This window comes from Schistocerca nitens, chromosome 11 (genome assembly GCF_023898315.1).
Source record: "Schistocerca nitens isolate TAMUIC-IGC-003100 chromosome 11, iqSchNite1.1, whole genome shotgun sequence".
NCBI lineage: Eukaryota > Metazoa > Arthropoda > Insecta > Orthoptera > Acrididae > Schistocerca > Schistocerca nitens.
Window position 1 is genome coordinate 149,309,001 of NC_064624.1, and position 19,227 is coordinate 149,328,227.

Below are 19,227 nucleotides of genomic sequence, written 5' to 3' on the forward strand. Positions count from 1 at the left end.
TGCCGTAAGGGCCGAGACATCGCGAAATGGCGTCGTTTTTTACTTCAAAAGGCAGATTGAATACCCTGACAGTCCGTATGCCATAACCCGCGTTCGTCACTTTAACGTCACTCAAGGTTTGATTATCGTGCTTAAATTGCCGCACACCATCATTGACATTAACAACCGTATCACAGAGTTCCGAACTACTTAACTTCAAAAAGACGGAATTTAAAAAAGTGTCCAATTGGAGTCCGAAAATGTCACTAGCCGGGATTTTCAAATCATTAAGGATCCAATGATGAATTTCGAAAGCGGTCGGACGAGGGACAGATCGGCTAAATTCGCACTGAATATTGTTGTTCCGATCTTCACTTTCCATCGTTGTCAGTACGTACCGTGAAAAATCAGCAAAGCAAGCAAGTCGCCTCGCGAACACCACACGCTGCGGCGCGCTGAACGTAAACACCACGGGCCGGCGGAGCGCAGAGCACCGAGGTGTTGCCAGGCGGGCAGCCAGCCAAGTACTAACCGGGCCCGATGTTGCTTAACTTCGGTGATCGGACGAGAACCGGTGTATTTAACATGGTATGGCCGTTGGCGCACATATACTGTAGGCGCACGGCAGAATTCGCATTCGGCTCTCCTCCCAACACACAAAATGTTAGTTTTCGGCCGCATTTGACGAAAGCACCTCCTTCCGCAACAGCGAGTTCCTCGAGGACGGCGCGGAGTGCGCGCCCGACGTCCCAGCAGAACGATTGCCGAATTGGCGGGCGCGCCGTCGCGTGTGTGAGACGCGCAGCTGCTCGTTGCACCTCCTGTCATTCGCTTGTCGCGTGCAACCTTCGACACACGCGGAAGGCGCATCTTGTCCCTGGTGTCCAGCGGGGGGCTGGCGCGCGGCCGACCGGCGTATGGTCTGTGCGGGGTGTGGCAGTGTCGTGCTGGAGGGCGCCACTGGTAGCGATGTGAGCTTCCTCGCCTCACACCGGGTGTTTGCGTAGTTGGCAGTGCATTCGCACCTTTCCTATCCCTGTCCCCGTCCCGACTTGGCCCGACTTTGCTCGACTGCCGCTCGCTGCCGCTCGGGTCGTGGTCCATATGACGGCGCAAGCACGACAAACGTCTGCGGGACTAGACGACGCGACTAAAGAAAAAATTTATGATTACAAATCAAATTTGGAACTTTACGGTGCAGCACAACAATAGGCGCTGACGCATTTCAGGGCAGATTCGTGCTGTTTTATCGTTTTCAAAGACTTCCCGGCAAACTTCGTTAGCACATTCTCCCTCAAACTGAGTTAATTACCGCATTATCGTACCGTTGCATTAGTTTAAAATGCTTAAGAAAGCATCTTTGTCATGACAGAAAGGTAGTATGAAACGACTGCTGGCAGGATAGCGACTTAAAAAGCAAAAATGCAGGGGAGCCAAAAGTACCATTTTTATTGGCTCATATTTATTTTATTTTATTTTATTTTTGTTTTCGCACCATTACAGTAGTTTAAAATGCTTAAGGAAACGTCTTTGTCACAACAGAAGGGTAGTATGGCAAGAGGGCTGGCAGGAGTAGCGACATAAAAAGGAAAAAAAAGGAAGGGGAGCCCACAGCACCTTTTTTTCTTTTTTTAATTTATTTTTTATTTATTTATTTATTCATTTTTTTGTTTTTTGCTTTTTTTGTTTTTTTTTCCTTTTTTTATTTTTTTTTAACAGAAGGGTAGTATGGCGAGAGGGCTGGCAGGAGTAGCGACATAAAAAGGAAAAAAAAGAAGGGAGAGCCAACAGCACCCGATGTTCCCAGGCGGTCACCCATCCAAGTACTAACCGGGCCCGATGTTGCTTAACTTCGGTGATCGGACGAGAACCGGTGTATTTAACATGGTATGGCCGTTGGCGCACATATACTGTAGGCGCACGGCAGAATTCGCATTCGGCTCTCCTCCCAACACACAAAATGTTAGTTTTCGGCCGCATTTGACGAAAGCACCTCCTTCCGCAACAGCGAGTTCCTCGAGGACGGCGCGGAGTGCGCGCCCGACGTCCCAGCAGAACGATTGCCGAATTGGCGGGCGCGCCGTCGCGTGTGTGAGACGCGCAGCTGCTCGTTGCACCTCCTGTCATTCGCTTGTCGCGTGCAACCTTCGACACACGCGGAAGGCGCATCTTGTCCCTGGTGTCCAGCGGGGGGCTGGCGCGCGGCCGACCGGCGTATGGTCTGTGCGGGGTGTGGCAGTGTCGTGCTGGAGGGCGCCACTGGTAGCGATGTGAGCTTCCTCGCCTCACACCGGGTGTTTGCGTAGTTGGCAGTGCATTCGCACCTTTCCTATCCCTGTCCCCGTCCCGACTTGGCCCGACTTTGCTCGACTGCCGCTCGCTGCCGCTCGGGTCGTGGTCCATATGACGGCGCAAGCACGACAAACGTCTGCGGGACTAGACGACGCGACTAAAGAAAAAATTTATGATTACAAATCAAATTTGGAACTTTACGGTGCAGCACAACAATAGGCGCTGACGCATTTCAGGGCAGATTCGTGCTGTTTTATCGTTTTCAAAGACTTCCCGGCAAACTTCGTTAGCACATTCTCCCTCAAACTGAGTTAATTACCGCATTATCGTACCGTTGCATTAGTTTAAAATGCTTAAGAAAGCATCTTTGTCATGACAGAAAGGTAGTATGAAACGACTGCTGGCAGGATAGCGACTTAAAAAGCAAAAATGCAGGGGAGCCAAAAGTACCATTTTTATTGGCTCATATTTATTTTATTTTATTTTATTTTTGTTTTCGCACCATTACAGTAGTTTAAAATGCTTAAGGAAACGTCTTTGTCACAACAGAAGGGTAGTATGGCAAGAGGGCTGGCAGGAGTAGCGACATAAAAAGGAAAAAAAAGGAAGGGGAGCCCACAGCACCTTTTTTTCTTTTTTTAATTTATTTTTTATTTATTTATTTTTTCATTTTTTTGTTTTTTGTTTTTTTTGTTTTTTTTTCCTTTTTTTATTTTTTTTTAACAGAAGGGTAGTATGGCGAGAGGGCTGGCAGGAGTAGCGACATAAAAAGGAAAAAAAAGAAGGGAGAGCCAACAGCACCCGATGTTCCCAGGCGGTCACCCATCCAAGTACTAACCGGGCCCGATGTTGCTTAACTTCGGTGATCGGACGAGAACCGGTGTATTTAACATGGTATGGCCGTTGGCGCACATATACTGTAGGCGCACGGCAGAATTCGCATTCGGCTCTCCTCCCAACACACAAAATGTTAGTTTTCGGCCGCATTTGACGAAAGCACCTCCTTCCGCAACAGCGAGTTCCTCGAGGACGGCGCGGAGTGCGCGCCCGACGTCCCAGCAGAACGATTGCCGAATTGGCGGGCGCGCCGTCGCGTGTGTGAGACGCGCAGCTGCTCGTTGCACCTCCTGTCATTCGCTTGTCGCGTGCAACCTTCGACACACGCGGAAGGCGCATCTTGTCCCTGGTGTCCAGCGGGGGGCTGGCGCGCGGCCGACCGGCGTATGGTCTGTGCGGGGTGTGGCAGTGTCGTGCTGGAGGGCGCCACTGGTAGCGATGTGAGCTTCCTCGCCTCACACCGGGTGTTTGCGTAGTTGGCAGTGCATTCGCACCTTTCCTATCCCTGTCCCCGTCCCGACTTGGCCCGACTTTGCTCGACTGCCGCTCGCTGCCGCTCGGGTCGTGGTCCATATGACGGCGCAAGCACGACAAACGTCTGCGGGACTAGACGACGCGACTAAAGAAAAAATTTATGATTACAAATCAAATTTGGAACTTTACGGTGCAGCACAACAATAGGCGCTGACGCATTTCAGGGCAGATTCGTGCTGTTTTATCGTTTTCAAAGACTTCCCGGCAAACTTCGTTAGCACATTCTCCCTCAAACTGAGTTAATTACCGCATTATCGTACCGTTGCATTAGTTTAAAATGCTTAAGAAAGCATCTTTGTCATGACAGAAAGGTAGTATGAAACGACTGCTGGCAGGATAGCGACTTAAAAAGCAAAAATGCAGGGGAGCCAAAAGTACCATTTTTATTGGCTCATATTTATTTTATTTTATTTTATTTTTGTTTTCGCACCATTACAGTAGTTTAAAATGCTTAAGGAAACGTCTTTGTCACAACAGAAGGGTAGTATGGCAAGAGGGCTGGCAGGAGTAGCGACATAAAAAGGAAAAAAAAGGAAGGGGAGCCCACAGCACCTTTTTTTCTTTTTTTAATTTATTTTTTATTTATTTATTTTTTCATTTTTTTGTTTTTTGCTTTTTTTGTTTTTTTTTCCTTTTTTTATTTTTTTTTAACAGAAGGGTAGTATGGCGAGAGGGCTGGCAGGAGTAGCGACATAAAAAGGAAAAAAAAGAAGGGAGAGCCAACAGCACCCGATGTTCCCAGGCGGTCACCCATCCAAGTACTAACCGGGCCCGATGTTGCTTAACTTCGGTGATCGGACGAGAACCGGTGTATTTAACATGGTATGGCCGTTGGCGCACATATACTGTAGGCGCACGGCAGAATTCGCATTCGGCTCTCCTCCCAACACACAAAATGTTAGTTTTCGGCCGCATTTGACGAAAGCACCTCCTTCCGCAACAGCGAGTTCCTCGAGGACGGCGCGGAGTGCGCGCCCGACGTCCCAGCAGAACGATTGCCGAATTGGCGGGCGCGCCGTCGCGTGTGTGAGACGCGCAGCTGCTCGTTGCACCTCCTGTCATTCGCTTGTCGCGTGCAACCTTCGACACACGCGGAAGGCGCATCTTGTCCCTGGTGTCCAGCGGGGGGCTGGCGCGCGGCCGACCGGCGTATGGTCTGTGCGGGGTGTGGCAGTGTCGTGCTGGAGGGCGCCACTGGTAGCGATGTGAGCTTCCTCGCCTCACACCGGGTGTTTGCGTAGTTGGCAGTGCATTCGCACCTTTCCTATCCCTGTCCCCGTCCCGACTTGGCCCGACTTTGCTCGACTGCCGCTCGCTGCCGCTCGGGTCGTGGTCCATATGACGGCGCAAGCACGACAAACGTCTGCGGGACTAGACGACGCGACTAAAGAAAAAATTTATGATTACAAATCAAATTTGGAACTTTACGGTGCAGCACAACAATAGGCGCTGACGCATTTCAGGGCAGATTCGTGCTGTTTTATCGTTTTCAAAGACTTCCCGGCAAACTTCGTTAGCACATTCTCCCTCAAACTGAGTTAATTACCGCATTATCGTACCGTTGCATTAGTTTAAAATGCTTAAGAAAGCATCTTTGTCATGACAGAAAGGTAGTATGAAACGACTGCTGGCAGGATAGCGACTTAAAAAGCAAAAATGCAGGGGAGCCAAAAGTACCATTTTTATTGGCTCATATTTATTTTATTTTATTTTATTTTTGTTTTCGCACCATTACAGTAGTTTAAAATGCTTAAGGAAACGTCTTTGTCACAACAGAAGGGTAGTATGGCAAGAGGGCTGGCAGGAGTAGCGACATAAAAAGGAAAAAAAAGGAAGGGGAGCCCACAGCACCTTTTTTTCTTTTTTTAATTTATTTTTTATTTATTTATTTTTTCATTTTTTTGTTTTTTGCTTTTTTTGTTTTTTTTTCCTTTTTTTATTTTTTTTTAACAGAAGGGTAGTATGGCGAGAGGGCTGGCAGGAGTAGCGACATAAAAAGGAAAAAAAAGAAGGGAGAGCCAACAGCACCCGATGTTCCCAGGCGGTCACCCATCCAAGTACTAACCGGGCCCGATGTTGCTTAACTTCGGTGATCGGACGAGAACCGGTGTATTTAACATGGTATGGCCGTTGGCGCACATATACTGTAGGCGCACGGCAGAATTCGCATTCGGCTCTCCTCCCAACACACAAAATGTTAGTTTTCGGCCGCATTTGACGAAAGCACCTCCTTCCGCAACAGCGAGTTCCTCGAGGACGGCGCGGAGTGCGCGCCCGACGTCCCAGCAGAACGATTGCCGAATTGGCGGGCGCGCCGTCGCGTGTGTGAGACGCGCAGCTGCTCGTTGCACCTCCTGTCATTCGCTTGTCGCGTGCAACCTTCGACACACGCGGAAGGCGCATCTTGTCCCTGGTGTCCAGCGGGGGGCTGGCGCGCGGCCGACCGGCGTATGGTCTGTGCGGGGTGTGGCAGTGTCGTGCTGGAGGGCGCCACTGGTAGCGATGTGAGCTTCCTCGCCTCACACCGGGTGTTTGCGTAGTTGGCAGTGCATTCGCACCTTTCCTATCCCTGTCCCCGTCCCGACTTAGCCCGCTTTGCTCGACTGCCGCTCGCTGCCGCTCGGGTCGTGGTCCATATGACGGCGCAAGCACGACAAACGTCTGCGGGACTAGACGACGCGACTAAAGAAAAAATTTATGATTACAAATCAAATTTGGAACTTTACGGTGCAGCACAACAATAGGCGCTGACGCATTTCAGGGCAGATTCGTGCTGTTTTATCGTTTTCAAAGACTTCCCGGCAAACTTCGTTAGCACATTCTCCCTCAAACTGAGTTAATTACCGCATTATCGTACCGTTGCATTAGTTTAAAATGCTTAAGAAAGCATCTTTGTCATGACAGAAAGGTAGTATGAAACGACTGCTGGCAGGATAGCGACTTAAAAAGCAAAAATGCAGGGGAGCCAAAAGTACCATTTTTATTGGCTCATATTTATTTTATTTTATTTTATTTTTGTTTTCGCACCATTACAGTAGTTTAAAATGCTTAAGGAAACGTCTTTGTCACAACAGAAGGGTAGTATGGCAAGAGGGCTGGCAGGAGTAGCGACATAAAAAGGAAAAAAAAGGAAGGGGAGCCCACAGCACCTTTTTTTCTTTTTTTAATTTATTTTTTATTTATTTATTTTTTCATTTTTTTGTTTTTTGCTTTTTTTGTTTTTTTTTCCTTTTTTTATTTTTTTTTAACAGAAGGGTAGTATGGCGAGAGGGCTGGCAGGAGTAGCGACATAAAAAGGAAAAAAAAGAAGGGAGAGCCAACAGCACCCGATGTTCCCAGGCGGTCACCCATCCAAGTACTAACCGGGCCCGATGTTGCTTAACTTCGGTGATCGGACGAGAACCGGTGTATTTAACATGGTATGGCCGTTGGCGCACATATACTGTAGGCGCACGGCAGAATTCGCATTCGGCTCTCCTCCCAACACACAAAATGTTAGTTTTCGGCCGCATTTGACGAAAGCACCTCCTTCCGCAACAGCGAGTTCCTCGAGGACGGCGCGGAGTGCGCGCCCGACGTCCCAGCAGAACGATTGCCGAATTGGCGGGCGCGCCGTCGCGTGTGTGAGACGCGCAGCTGCTCGTTGCACCTCCTGTCATTCGCTTGTCGCGTGCAACCTTCGACACACGCGGAAGGCGCATCTTGTCCCTGGTGTCCAGCGGGGGGCTGGCGCGCGGCCGACCGGCGTATGGTCTGTGCGGGGTGTGGCAGTGTCGTGCTGGAGGGCGCCACTGGTAGCGATGTGAGCTTCCTCGCCTCACACCGGGTGTTTGCGTAGTTGGCAGTGCATTCGCACCTTTCCTATCCCTGTCCCCGTCCCGACTTAGCCCGCTTTGCTCGACTGCCGCTCGCTGCCGCTCGGGTCGTGGTCCATATGACGGCGCAAGCACGACAAACGTCTGCGGGACTAGACGACGCGACTAAAGAAAAAATTTATGATTACAAATCAAATTTGGAACTTTACGGTGCAGCACAACAATAGGCGCTGACGCATTTCAGGGCAGATTCGTGCTGTTTTATCGTTTTCAAAGACTTCCCGGCAAACTTCGTTAGCACATTCTCCCTCAAACTGAGTTAATTACCGCATTATCGTACCGTTGCATTAGTTTAAAATGCTTAAGAAAGCATCTTTGTCATGACAGAAAGGTAGTATGAAACGACTGCTGGCAGGATAGCGACTTAAAAAGCAAAAATGCAGGGGAGCCAAAAGTACCATTTTTATTGGCTCATATTTATTTTATTTTATTTTATTTTTGTTTTCGCACCATTACAGTAGTTTAAAATGCTTAAGGAAACGTCTTTGTCACAACAGAAGGGTAGTATGGCAAGAGGGCTGGCAGGAGTAGCGACATAAAAAGGAAAAAAAAGGAAGGGGAGCCCACAGCACCTTTTTTTCTTTTTTTAATTTATTTTTTATTTATTTATTTTTTCATTTTTTTGTTTTTTGCTTTTTTTGTTTTTTTTTCCTTTTTTTATTTTTTTTTAACAGAAGGGTAGTATGGCGAGAGGGCTGGCAGGAGTAGCGACATAAAAAGGAAAAAAAAGAAGGGAGAGCCAACAGCACCCGATGTTCCCAGGCGGTCACCCATCCAAGTACTAACCGGGCCCGATGTTGCTTAACTTCGGTGATCGGACGAGAACCGGTGTATTTAACATGGTATGGCCGTTGGCGCACATATACTGTAGGCGCACGGCAGAATTCGCATTCGGCTCTCCTCCCAACACACAAAATGTTAGTTTTCGGCCGCATTTGACGAAAGCACCTCCTTCCGCAACAGCGAGTTCCTCGAGGACGGCGCGGAGTGCGCGCCCGACGTCCCAGCAGAACGATTGCCGAATTGGCGGGCGCGCCGTCGCGTGTGTGAGACGCGCAGCTGCTCGTTGCACCTCCTGTCATTCGCTTGTCGCGTGCAACCTTCGACACACGCGGAAGGCGCATCTTGTCCCTGGTGTCCAGCGGGGGGCTGGCGCGCGGCCGACCGGCGTATGGTCTGTGCGGGGTGTGGCAGTGTCGTGCTGGAGGGCGCCACTGGTAGCGATGTGAGCTTCCTCGCCTCACACCGGGTGTTTGCGTAGTTGGCAGTGCATTCGCACCTTTCCTATCCCTGTCCCCGTCCCGACTTGGCCCGACTTTGCTCGACTGCCGCTCGCTGCCGCTCGGGTCGTGGTCCATATGACGGCGCAAGCACGACAAACGTCTGCGGGACTAGACGACGCGACTAAAGAAAAAATTTATGATTACAAATCAAATTTGGAACTTTACGGTGCAGCACAACAATAGGCGCTGACGCATTTCAGGGCAGATTCGTGCTGTTTTATCGTTTTCAAAGACTTCCCGGCAAACTTCGTTAGCACATTCTCCCTCAAACTGAGTTAATTACCGCATTATCGTACCGTTGCATTAGTTTAAAATGCTTAAGAAAGCATCTTTGTCATGACAGAAAGGTAGTATGAAACGACTGCTGGCAGGATAGCGACTTAAAAAGCAAAAATGCAGGGGAGCCAAAAGTACCATTTTTATTGGCTCATATTTATTTTATTTTATTTTATTTTTGTTTTCGCACCATTACAGTAGTTTAAAATGCTTAAGGAAACGTCTTTGTCACAACAGAAGGGTAGTATGGCAAGAGGGCTGGCAGGAGTAGCGACATAAAAAGGAAAAAAAAGGAAGGGGAGCCCACAGCACCTTTTTTTCTTTTTTTAATTTATTTTTTATTTATTTATTTTTTCATTTTTTTGTTTTTTGCTTTTTTTGTTTTTTTTTCCTTTTTTTATTTTTTTTTAACAGAAGGGTAGTATGGCGAGAGGGCTGGCAGGAGTAGCGACATAAAAAGGAAAAAAAAGAAGGGAGAGCCAACAGCACCCGATGTTCCCAGGCGGTCACCCATCCAAGTACTAACCGGGCCCGATGTTGCTTAACTTCGGTGATCGGACGAGAACCGGTGTATTTAACATGGTATGGCCGTTGGCGCACATATACTGTAGGCGCACGGCAGAATTCGCATTCGGCTCTCCTCCCAACACACAAAATGTTAGTTTTCGGCCGCATTTGACGAAAGCACCTCCTTCCGCAACAGCGAGTTCCTCGAGGACGGCGCGGAGTGCGCGCCCGACGTCCCAGCAGAACGATTGCCGAATTGGCGGGCGCGCCGTCGCGTGTGTGAGACGCGCAGCTGCTCGTTGCACCTCCTGTCATTCGCTTGTCGCGTGCAACCTTCGACACACGCGGAAGGCGCATCTTGTCCCTGGTGTCCAGCGGGGGGCTGGCGCGCGGCCGACCGGCGTATGGTCTGTGCGGGGTGTGGCAGTGTCGTGCTGGAGGGCGCCACTGGTAGCGATGTGAGCTTCCTCGCCTCACACCGGGTGTTTGCGTAGTTGGCAGTGCATTCGCACCTTTCCTATCCCTGTCCCCGTCCCGACTTAGCCCGCTTTGCTCGACTGCCGCTCGCTGCCGCTCGGGTCGTGGTCCATATGACGGCGCAAGCACGACAAACGTCTGCGGGACTAGACGACGCGACTAAAGAAAAAATTTATGATTACAAATCAAATTTGGAACTTTACGGTGCAGCACAACAATAGGCGCTGACGCATTTCAGGGCAGATTCGTGCTGTTTTATCGTTTTCAAAGACTTCCCGGCAAACTTCGTTAGCACATTCTCCCTCAAACTGAGTTAATTACCGCATTATCGTACCGTTGCATTAGTTTAAAATGCTTAAGAAAGCATCTTTGTCATGACAGAAAGGTAGTATGAAACGACTGCTGGCAGGATAGCGACTTAAAAAGCAAAAATGCAGGGGAGCCAAAAGTACCATTTTTATTGGCTCATATTTATTTTATTTTATTTTATTTTTGTTTTCGCACCATTACAGTAGTTTAAAATGCTTAAGGAAACGTCTTTGTCACAACAGAAGGGTAGTATGGCAAGAGGGCTGGCAGGAGTAGCGACATAAAAAGGAAAAAAAAGGAAGGGGAGCCCACAGCACCTTTTTTTCTTTTTTTAATTTATTTTTTATTTATTTATTTTTTCATTTTTTTGTTTTTTGCTTTTTTTGTTTTTTTTTCCTTTTTTTATTTTTTTTTAACAGAAGGGTAGTATGGCGAGAGGGCTGGCAGGAGTAGCGACATAAAAAGGAAAAAAAAGAAGGGAGAGCCAACAGCACCCGATGTTCCCAGGCGGTCACCCATCCAAGTACTAACCGGGCCCGATGTTGCTTAACTTCGGTGATCGGACGAGAACCGGTGTATTTAACATGGTATGGCCGTTGGCGCACATATACTGTAGGCGCACGGCAGAATTCGCATTCGGCTCTCCTCCCAACACACAAAATGTTAGTTTTCGGCCGCATTTGACGAAAGCACCTCCTTCCGCAACAGCGAGTTCCTCGAGGACGGCGCGGAGTGCGCGCCCGACGTCCCAGCAGAACGATTGCCGAATTGGCGGGCGCGCCGTCGCGTGTGTGAGACGCGCAGCTGCTCGTTGCACCTCCTGTCATTCGCTTGTCGCGTGCAACCTTCGACACACGCGGAAGGCGCATCTTGTCCCTGGTGTCCAGCGGGGGGCTGGCGCGCGGCCGACCGGCGTATGGTCTGTGCGGGGTGTGGCAGTGTCGTGCTGGAGGGCGCCACTGGTAGCGATGTGAGCTTCCTCGCCTCACACCGGGTGTTTGCGTAGTTGGCAGTGCATTCGCACCTTTCCTATCCCTGTCCCCGTCCCGACTTGGCCCGACTTTGCTCGACTGCCGCTCGCTGCCGCTCGGGTCGTGGTCCATATGACGGCGCAAGCACGACAAACGTCTGCGGGACTAGACGACGCGACTAAAGAAAAAATTTATGATTACAAATCAAATTTGGAACTTTACGGTGCAGCACAACAATAGGCGCTGACGCATTTCAGGGCAGATTCGTGCTGTTTTATCGTTTTCAAAGACTTCCCGGCAAACTTCGTTAGCACATTCTCCCTCAAACTGAGTTAATTACCGCATTATCGTACCGTTGCATTAGTTTAAAATGCTTAAGAAAGCATCTTTGTCATGACAGAAAGGTAGTATGAAACGACTGCTGGCAGGATAGCGACTTAAAAAGCAAAAATGCAGGGGAGCCAAAAGTACCATTTTTATTGGCTCATATTTATTTTATTTTATTTTATTTTTGTTTTCGCACCATTACAGTAGTTTAAAATGCTTAAGGAAACGTCTTTGTCACAACAGAAGGGTAGTATGGCAAGAGGGCTGGCAGGAGTAGCGACATAAAAAGGAAAAAAAAGGAAGGGGAGCCCACAGCACCTTTTTTTCTTTTTTTAATTTATTTTTTATTTATTTATTTTTTCATTTTTTTGTTTTTTGCTTTTTTTGTTTTTTTTTCCTTTTTTTATTTTTTTTTAACAGAAGGGTAGTATGGCGAGAGGGCTGGCAGGAGTAGCGACATAAAAAGGAAAAAAAAGAAGGGAGAGCCAACAGCACCCGATGTTCCCAGGCGGTCACCCATCCAAGTACTAACCGGGCCCGATGTTGCTTAACTTCGGTGATCGGACGAGAACCGGTGTATTTAACATGGTATGGCCGTTGGCGCACATATACTGTAGGCGCACGGCAGAATTCGCATTCGGCTCTCCTCCCAACACACAAAATGTTAGTTTTCGGCCGCATTTGACGAAAGCACCTCCTTCCGCAACAGCGAGTTCCTCGAGGACGGCGCGGAGTGCGCGCCCGACGTCCCAGCAGAACGATTGCCGAATTGGCGGGCGCGCCGTCGCGTGTGTGAGACGCGCAGCTGCTCGTTGCACCTCCTGTCATTCGCTTGTCGCGTGCAACCTTCGACACACGCGGAAGGCGCATCTTGTCCCTGGTGTCCAGCGGGGGGCTGGCGCGCGGCCGACCGGCGTATGGTCTGTGCGGGGTGTGGCAGTGTCGTGCTGGAGGGCGCCACTGGTAGCGATGTGAGCTTCCTCGCCTCACACCGGGTGTTTGCGTAGTTGGCAGTGCATTCGCACCTTTCCTATCCCTGTCCCCGTCCCGACTTGGCCCGACTTTGCTCGACTGCCGCTCGCTGCCGCTCGGGTCGTGGTCCATATGACGGCGCAAGCACGACAAACGTCTGCGGGACTAGACGACGCGACTAAAGAAAAAATTTATGATTACAAATCAAATTTGGAACTTTACGGTGCAGCACAACAATAGGCGCTGACGCATTTCAGGGCAGATTCGTGCTGTTTTATCGTTTTCAAAGACTTCCCGGCAAACTTCGTTAGCACATTCTCCCTCAAACTGAGTTAATTACCGCATTATCGTACCGTTGCATTAGTTTAAAATGCTTAAGAAAGCATCTTTGTCATGACAGAAAGGTAGTATGAAACGACTGCTGGCAGGATAGCGACTTAAAAAGCAAAAATGCAGGGGAGCCAAAAGTACCATTTTTATTGGCTCATATTTATTTTATTTTATTTTATTTTTGTTTTCGCACCATTACAGTAGTTTAAAATGCTTAAGGAAACGTCTTTGTCACAACAGAAGGGTAGTATGGCAAGAGGGCTGGCAGGAGTAGCGACATAAAAAGGAAAAAAAAGGAAGGGGAGCCCACAGCACCTTTTTTTCTTTTTTTAATTTATTTTTTATTTATTTATTTTTTCATTTTTTTGTTTTTTGCTTTTTTTGTTTTTTTTTCCTTTTTTTATTTTTTTTTAACAGAAGGGTAGTATGGCGAGAGGGCTGGCAGGAGTAGCGACATAAAAAGGAAAAAAAAGAAGGGAGAGCCAACAGCACCCGATGTTCCCAGGCGGTCACCCATCCAAGTACTAACCGGGCCCGATGTTGCTTAACTTCGGTGATCGGACGAGAACCGGTGTATTTAACATGGTATGGCCGTTGGCGCACATATACTGTAGGCGCACGGCAGAATTCGCATTCGGCTCTCCTCCCAACACACAAAATGTTAGTTTTCGGCCGCATTTGACGAAAGCACCTCCTTCCGCAACAGCGAGTTCCTCGAGGACGGCGCGGAGTGCGCGCCCGACGTCCCAGCAGAACGATTGCCGAATTGGCGGGCGCGCCGTCGCGTGTGTGAGACGCGCAGCTGCTCGTTGCACCTCCTGTCATTCGCTTGTCGCGTGCAACCTTCGACACACGCGGAAGGCGCATCTTGTCCCTGGTGTCCAGCGGGGGGCTGGCGCGCGGCCGACCGGCGTATGGTCTGTGCGGGGTGTGGCAGTGTCGTGCTGGAGGGCGCCACTGGTAGCGATGTGAGCTTCCTCGCCTCACACCGGGTGTTTGCGTAGTTGGCAGTGCATTCGCACCTTTCCTATCCCTGTCCCCGTCCCGACTTGGCCCGACTTTGCTCGACTGCCGCTCGCTGCCGCTCGGGTCGTGGTCCATATGACGGCGCAAGCACGACAAACGTCTGCGGGACTAGACGACGCGACTAAAGAAAAAATTTATGATTACAAATCAAATTTGGAACTTTACGGTGCAGCACAACAATAGGCGCTGACGCATTTCAGGGCAGATTCGTGCTGTTTTATCGTTTTCAAAGACTTCCCGGCAAACTTCGTTAGCACATTCTCCCTCAAACTGAGTTAATTACCGCATTATCGTACCGTTGCATTAGTTTAAAATGCTTAAGAAAGCATCTTTGTCATGACAGAAAGGTAGTATGAAACGACTGCTGGCAGGATAGCGACTTAAAAAGCAAAAATGCAGGGGAGCCAAAAGTACCATTTTTATTGGCTCATATTTATTTTATTTTATTTTATTTTTGTTTTCGCACCATTACAGTAGTTTAAAATGCTTAAGGAAACGTCTTTGTCACAACAGAAGGGTAGTATGGCAAGAGGGCTGGCAGGAGTAGCGACATAAAAAGGAAAAAAAAGGAAGGGGAGCCCACAGCACCTTTTTTTCTTTTTTTAATTTATTTTTTATTTATTTATTTTTTCATTTTTTTGTTTTTTGCTTTTTTTGTTTTTTTTTCCTTTTTTTATTTTTTTTTAACAGAAGGGTAGTATGGCGAGAGGGCTGGCAGGAGTAGCGACATAAAAAGGAAAAAAAAGAAGGGAGAGCCAACAGCACCCGATGTTCCCAGGCGGTCACCCATCCAAGTACTAACCGGGCCCGATGTTGCTTAACTTCGGTGATCGGACGAGAACCGGTGTATTTAACATGGTATGGCCGTTGGCGCACATATACTGTAGGCGCACGGCAGAATTCGCATTCGGCTCTCCTCCCAACACACAAAATGTTAGTTTTCGGCCGCATTTGACGAAAGCACCTCCTTCCGCAACAGCGAGTTCCTCGAGGACGGCGCGGAGTGCGCGCCCGACGTCCCAGCAGAACGATTGCCGAATTGGCGGGCGCGCCGTCGCGTGTGTGAGACGCGCAGCTGCTCGTTGCACCTCCTGTCATTCGCTTGTCGCGTGCAACCTTCGACACACGCGGAAGGCGCATCTTGTCCCTGGTGTCCAGCGGGGGGCTGGCGCGCGGCCGACCGGCGTATGGTCTGTGCGGGGTGTGGCAGTGTCGTGCTGGAGGGCGCCACTGGTAGCGATGTGAGCTTCCTCGCCTCACACCGGGTGTTTGCGTAGTTGGCAGTGCATTCGCACCTTTCCTATCCCTGTCCCCGTCCCGACTTGGCCCGACTTTGCTCGACTGCCGCTCGCTGCCGCTCGGGTCGTGGTCCATATGACGGCGCAAGCACGACAAACGTCTGCGGGACTAGACGACGCGACTAAAGAAAAAATTTATGATTACAAATCAAATTTGGAACTTTACGGTGCAGCACAACAATAGGCGCTGACGCATTTCAGGGCAGATTCGTGCTGTTTTATCGTTTTCAAAGACTTCCCGGCAAACTTCGTTAGCACATTCTCCCTCAAACTGAGTTAATTACCGCATTATCGTACCGTTGCATTAGTTTAAAATGCTTAAGAAAGCATCTTTGTCATGACAGAAAGGTAGTATGAAACGACTGCTGGCAGGATAGCGACTTAAAAAGCAAAAATGCAGGGGAGCCAAAAGTACCATTTTTATTGGCTCATATTTATTTTATTTTATTTTATTTTTGTTTTCGCACCATTACAGTAGTTTAAAATGCTTAAGGAAACGTCTTTGTCACAACAGAAGGGTAGTATGGCAAGAGGGCTGGCAGGAGTAGCGACATAAAAAGGAAAAAAAAGGAAGGGGAGCCCACAGCACCTTTTTTTCTTTTTTTAATTTATTTTTTATTTATTTATTTTTTCATTTTTTTGTTTTTTGCTTTTTTTGTTTTTTTTTCCTTTTTTTATTTTTTTTTAACAGAAGGGTAGTATGGCGAGAGGGCTGGCAGGAGTAGCGACATAAAAAGGAAAAAAAAGAAGGGAGAGCCAACAGCACCCGATGTTCCCAGGCGGTCACCCATCCAAGTACTAACCGGGCCCGATGTTGCTTAACTTCGGTGATCGGACGAGAACCGGTGTATTTAACATGGTATGGCCGTTGGCGCACATATACTGTAGGCGCACGGCAGAATTCGCATTCGGCTCTCCTCCCAACACACAAAATGTTAGTTTTCGGCCGCATTTGACGAAAGCACCTCCTTCCGCAACAGCGAGTTCCTCGAGGACGGCGCGGAGTGCGCGCCCGACGTCCCAGCAGAACGATTGCCGAATTGGCGGGCGCGCCGTCGCGTGTGTGAGACGCGCAGCTGCTCGTTGCACCTCCTGTCATTCGCTTGTCGCGTGCAACCTTCGACACACGCGGAAGGCGCATCTTGTCCCTGGTGTCCAGCGGGGGGCTGGCGCGCGGCCGACCGGCGTATGGTCTGTGCGGGGTGTGGCAGTGTCGTGCTGGAGGGCGCCACTGGTAGCGATGTGAGCTTCCTCGCCTCACACCGGGTGTTTGCGTAGTTGGCAGTGCATTCGCACCTTTCCTATCCCTGTCCCCGTCCCGACTTGGCCCGACTTTGCTCGACTGCCGCTCGCTGCCGCTCGGGTCGTGGTCCATATGACGGCGCAAGCACGACAAACGTCTGCGGGACTAGACGACGCGACTAAAGAAAAAATTTATGATTACAAATCAAATTTGGAACTTTACGGTGCAGCACAACAATAGGCGCTGACGCATTTCAGGGCAGATTCGTGCTGTTTTATCGTTTTCAAAGACTTCCCGGCAAACTTCGTTAGCACATTCTCCCTCAAACTGAGTTAATTACCGCATTATCGTACCGTTGCATTAGTTTAAAATGCTTAAGAAAGCATCTTTGTCATGACAGAAAGGTAGTATGAAACGACTGCTGGCAGGATAGCGACTTAAAAAGCAAAAATGCAGGGGAGCCAAAAGTACCATTTTTATTGGCTCATATTTATTTTATTTTATTTTATTTTTGTTTTCGCACCATTACAGTAGTTTAAAATGCTTAAGGAAACGTCTTTGTCACAACAGAAGGGTAGTATGGCAAGAGGGCTGGCAGGAGTAGCGACATAAAAAGGAAAAAAAAGGAAGGGGAGCCCACAGCACCTTTTTTTCTTTTTTTAATTTATTTTTTATTTATTTATTTTTTCATTTTTTTGTTTTTTGCTTTTTTTGTTTTTTTTTCCTTTTTTTATTTTTTTTTAACAGAAGGGTAGTATGGCGAGAGGGCTGGCAGGAGTAGCGACATAAAAAGGAAAAAAAAGAAGGGAGAGCCAACAGCACCCGATGTTCCCAGGCGGTCACCCATCCAAGTACTAACCGGGCCCGATGTTGCTTAACTTCGGTGATCGGACGAGAACCGGTGTATTTAACATGGTATGGCCGTTGGCGCACATATACTGTAGGCGCACGGCAGAATTCGCATTCGGCTCTCCTCCCAACACACAAAATGTTAGTTTTCGGCCGCATTTGACGAAAGCACCTCCTTCCGCAACAGCGAGTTCCTCGAGGACGGCGCGGAGTGCGCGCCCGACGTCCCAGCAGAACGATTGCCGAATTGGCGGGCGCGCCGTCGCGTGTGTGAGACGCGCAGCTGCTCGTTGCACCTCCTGTCATTCGCTTGTCGCGTGCAACCTTCGACACACGCGGAAGGCGCATCTTGTCCCTGGTGTCCAGCGGGGGGCTGGCGCGCGGCCGACCGGCGTATGGTCTGTGCGGGGTGTGGCAGTGTCGTGCTGGAGGGCGCCACTGGTAGCGATGTGAGCTTCCTCGCCTCACACCGGGTGTTTGCGTAGTTGGCAGTGCATTCGCACCTTTCCTATCCCTGTCCCCGTCCCGACTTGGCCCGACTTTGCTCGACTGCCGCTCGCTGCCGCTCGGGTCGTGGTCCATATGACGGCGCAAGCACGACAAACGTCTGCGGGACTAGACGACGCGACTAAAGAAAAAATTTATGATTACAAATCAAATTTGGAACTTTACGGTGCAGCACAACAATAGGCGCTGACGCATTTCAGGGCAGATTCGTGCTGTTTTATCGTTTTCAAAGACTTCCCGGCAAACTTCGTTAGCACATTCTCCCTCAAACTGAGTTAATTACCGCATTATCGTACCGTTGCATTAGTTTAAAATGCTTAAGAAAGCATCTTTGTCATGACAGAAAGGTAGTATGAAACGACTGCTGGCAGGATAGCGACTTAAAAAGCAAAAATGCAGGGGAGCCAAAAGTACCATTTTTATTGGCTCATATTTATTTTATTTTATTTTATTTTTGTTTTCGCACCATTACAGTAGTTTAAAATGCTTAAGGAAACGTCTTTGTCACAACAGAAGGGTAGTATGGCAAGAGGGCTGGCAGGAGTAGCGACATAAAAAGGAAAAAAAAGGAAGGGGAGCCCACAGCACCTTTTTTTCTTTTTTTAATTTATTTTTTATTTATTTATTTTTTCATTTTTTTGTTTTTTGCTTTTTTTGTTTTTTTTTCCTTTTTTTATTTTTTTTTAACAGAAGGGTAGTATGGCGAGAGGGCTGGCAGGAGTAGCGACATAAAAAGGAAAAAAAAGAAGGGAGAGCCAACAGCACCCGATGTTCCCAGGCGGTCACCCATCCAAGTACTAACCGGGCCCGATGTTGCTTAACTTCGGTGATCGGACGAGAACCGGTGTATTTAACATGGTATGGCCGTTGGCGCACATATACTGTAGGCGCACGGCAGAATTCGCATTCGGCTCTCCTCCCAACACACAAAATGTTAGTTTTCGGCCGCATTTGACGAAAGCACCTCCTTCCGCAACAGCGAGTTCCTCGAGGACGGCGCGGAGTGCGCGCCCGACGTCCCAGCAGAACGATTGCCGAATTGGCGGGCGCGCCGTCGCGTGTGTGAGACGCGCAGCTGCTCGTTGCACCTCCTGTCATTCGCTTGTCGCGTGCAACCTTCGACACACGCGGAAGGCGCATCTTGTCCCTGGTGTCCAGCGGGGGGCTGGCGCGCGGCCGACCGGCGTATGGTCTGTGCGGGGTGTGGCAGTGTCGTGCTGGAGGGCGCCACTGGTAGCGATGTGAGCTTCCTCGCCTCACACCGGGTGTTTGCGTAGTTGGCAGTGCATTCGCACCTTTCCTATCCCTGTCCCCGTCCCGACTTGGCCCGACTTT

At 49.1% G+C, this 19,227-nt stretch overlaps 14 non-coding genes and 1 pseudogene across 14 annotated transcripts; all 15 read right to left on the bottom strand.

Moving 5' to 3' along the window:
- Positions 1–461: 461 nt before the first annotated feature.
- Positions 462–581, bottom strand: LOC126214025 (5S ribosomal RNA; annotated as a pseudogene).
- A 1,180-nt stretch (positions 582–1,761) lies between these two features.
- On the bottom strand, positions 1,762–1,880 carry LOC126213791 (5S ribosomal RNA). The gene has a single exon (XR_007541438.1). It is a non-coding gene; the product is annotated as a 5S ribosomal RNA (ribosomal RNA).
- A 1,180-nt stretch (positions 1,881–3,060) lies between these two features.
- Positions 3,061–3,179, bottom strand: LOC126213792 (5S ribosomal RNA). Its single transcript, XR_007541439.1, has one exon. It is a non-coding gene; the product is annotated as a 5S ribosomal RNA (ribosomal RNA).
- A 1,180-nt stretch (positions 3,180–4,359) lies between these two features.
- Positions 4,360–4,478, bottom strand: LOC126213793 (5S ribosomal RNA). The gene has a single exon (XR_007541440.1). It is a non-coding gene; the product is annotated as a 5S ribosomal RNA (ribosomal RNA).
- A 1,180-nt stretch (positions 4,479–5,658) lies between these two features.
- LOC126213795 (5S ribosomal RNA) lies at positions 5,659–5,777 on the bottom strand. Its single transcript, XR_007541442.1, has one exon. It is a non-coding gene; the product is annotated as a 5S ribosomal RNA (ribosomal RNA).
- Positions 5,778–6,956: 1,179 nt separating this feature from the next.
- LOC126213797 (5S ribosomal RNA) lies at positions 6,957–7,075 on the bottom strand. Its single transcript, XR_007541443.1, has one exon. It is a non-coding gene; the product is annotated as a 5S ribosomal RNA (ribosomal RNA).
- A 1,179-nt stretch (positions 7,076–8,254) lies between these two features.
- On the bottom strand, positions 8,255–8,373 carry LOC126213798 (5S ribosomal RNA). The gene has a single exon (XR_007541444.1). It is a non-coding gene; the product is annotated as a 5S ribosomal RNA (ribosomal RNA).
- A 1,180-nt stretch (positions 8,374–9,553) lies between these two features.
- LOC126213799 (5S ribosomal RNA) lies at positions 9,554–9,672 on the bottom strand. Its single transcript, XR_007541445.1, has one exon. It is a non-coding gene; the product is annotated as a 5S ribosomal RNA (ribosomal RNA).
- A 1,179-nt stretch (positions 9,673–10,851) lies between these two features.
- On the bottom strand, positions 10,852–10,970 carry LOC126213800 (5S ribosomal RNA). The gene has a single exon (XR_007541446.1). It is a non-coding gene; the product is annotated as a 5S ribosomal RNA (ribosomal RNA).
- A 1,180-nt stretch (positions 10,971–12,150) lies between these two features.
- On the bottom strand, positions 12,151–12,269 carry LOC126213802 (5S ribosomal RNA). Its single transcript, XR_007541448.1, has one exon. It is a non-coding gene; the product is annotated as a 5S ribosomal RNA (ribosomal RNA).
- Positions 12,270–13,449: 1,180 nt separating this feature from the next.
- Positions 13,450–13,568, bottom strand: LOC126213803 (5S ribosomal RNA). Its single transcript, XR_007541449.1, has one exon. It is a non-coding gene; the product is annotated as a 5S ribosomal RNA (ribosomal RNA).
- Positions 13,569–14,748: 1,180 nt separating this feature from the next.
- Positions 14,749–14,867, bottom strand: LOC126213804 (5S ribosomal RNA). Its single transcript, XR_007541450.1, has one exon. It is a non-coding gene; the product is annotated as a 5S ribosomal RNA (ribosomal RNA).
- Positions 14,868–16,047: 1,180 nt separating this feature from the next.
- LOC126213805 (5S ribosomal RNA) lies at positions 16,048–16,166 on the bottom strand. Its single transcript, XR_007541451.1, has one exon. It is a non-coding gene; the product is annotated as a 5S ribosomal RNA (ribosomal RNA).
- A 1,180-nt stretch (positions 16,167–17,346) lies between these two features.
- LOC126213806 (5S ribosomal RNA) lies at positions 17,347–17,465 on the bottom strand. The gene has a single exon (XR_007541452.1). It is a non-coding gene; the product is annotated as a 5S ribosomal RNA (ribosomal RNA).
- A 1,180-nt stretch (positions 17,466–18,645) lies between these two features.
- LOC126213808 (5S ribosomal RNA) lies at positions 18,646–18,764 on the bottom strand. Its single transcript, XR_007541453.1, has one exon. It is a non-coding gene; the product is annotated as a 5S ribosomal RNA (ribosomal RNA).
- Between the last annotated feature and the right edge of the window lie 463 nt (positions 18,765–19,227).